The sequence below is a fragment of the Pipistrellus kuhlii genome, unplaced genomic scaffold (assembly GCF_014108245.1).
Source record: "Pipistrellus kuhlii isolate mPipKuh1 unplaced genomic scaffold, mPipKuh1.p scaffold_m20_p_19, whole genome shotgun sequence".
In the NCBI taxonomy this organism is placed as follows: Eukaryota; Metazoa; Chordata; class Mammalia; order Chiroptera; family Vespertilionidae; genus Pipistrellus; species Pipistrellus kuhlii.
In genome coordinates, this window is record NW_023425504.1 from 21,930,259 (window position 1) to 21,931,861 (window position 1,603).

The following is a 1,603-nucleotide window of genomic DNA, read 5'->3' on the forward strand; positions in this document are numbered from 1 at the left end:
TTATCTGAATGAATACTCTAATTGAAAACCACTATAAAATATTACAGTTTTATGTAGGTCAGAAGGGTAAGGATTCTTTTCAAAGCTTTCTTCATGAGAAGATCAGAGGTACAATGGTCTGTATTTTGCAACATCCATTTGGGAAATTTAAGTTGCTTTTCCTTTAGCAAGAATTTTATTTGTCAGAAGGGCATTACACTTGACCTCCAAATTTGGCTGACAAGTTACTGATGAGATTAACAACATTTGGGTTACTCTGATATTTTGACATATTTGTCAGGTTCTGGGCCACACCATGAAAGACCACCATAACTTCTGGATCCTGCATGGATTCAGTAACCTCTGGATCACAAAGAATTTCATTGAGTTCAGGCATTCCTACTATTCAGACATGCCCCTTCCCAATCCAGGAATTTTTCCAGAAAAAATTACCAGGCATTCTTCAAGCAAAGCCAGCTGGAAATGAGCCATACAGAGCTCCTGATTGTCCTCTGGCTTCTTCTTCCCTCTTGGCTCTCTCATTTTGTTAGGAGTCTTCTTAACCCTTTCCATTCTTTCTTTGACCTCTCACCCTTCAAGTTTCCACTCATACTTCCTCTAATGTTCTGCAATTTTCTGGGCCCTTGGTTGAACTTCTTTCATCATTGCACTAACATCTTCATCATAATCCAACTTACACACAAGTCCATCAATATGATGGACTGCTTCTTCCCAGTGTTCCAGAAGTCTGTGTGCTTTGCCTCCCCACTTGTAAGGCTGAGCTAAATCAAAATTTATTTCAATAACTGTCGGTCTCCAATGGCAGCATTTGGCTTCTGTAATTTGATGAAGACCCTGGCTCTCTTGCATACAGAATGGCCAAGTGAGGATTCAGCTTGATGACATCTGTGAACAAGTCAATGGCTTTCTGTAGTTCACTATTACATAGGGCCTTGGTTGGCAAACTACGGTTCGCAAGCCACATGTGGCTCTTTGGCCCCTTGAGTGTGGCTCTTCCACAAAATACCACATCCTGGGCAAGTCTATTTTGAAGACGTGGTATTAAAAGAAGTTTAAGTTTTAAAAAAATTGGCTCTCAAAAGAAATTTCAATCGTTGTACTGTTGATATTTGGCTCTGTTGACTAATGAGTTTGCAGACCACTAAGTCTTAGGGCATCAATGACAGCCACTTTTTTATCATTTGCCTGATACATCATGTCCTCAGTTATCTCTACACTCTCATCTTTCATTTAAAAAAATATTTTATTATTTTTTTACAGAGAGGAATGGAGAAGGATAGAGAGTTAGAAACATCGATGAGAGAGAATCATTGATCAGCTGCCTCCTGCACACCCTCTACTAGGGATGTGCCCACAACCAAGAGTATGTGTACCTGCCTTTGACCAGAATCAAACCCGGGACCCCTCAGTCCACAGGCCAACACTCTATCCACTGAGCCAAACCAGTCAGGTTCATCTCTCATTTCTTGAGAGGCGTCAGAATCTAGTTCAACCACACCTTCATTGTCATTTTTGAGATCATTTTTCTCACTTGATGTTTCCTCTGATTTTATGTTTTCTGCTACCTTCTTACTGTTTTTTTTTTTCCTTCTTAAGATTTTCC

The 1,603-nt window shown here is 40.0% G+C and overlaps 1 pseudogene; it reads right to left on the minus strand.

The window, feature by feature from the left end:
* On the minus strand, positions 1 to 1,197 carry LOC118721973 (annotated as a pseudogene).
* Between the last annotated feature and the right edge of the window lie 406 nt (positions 1,198 to 1,603).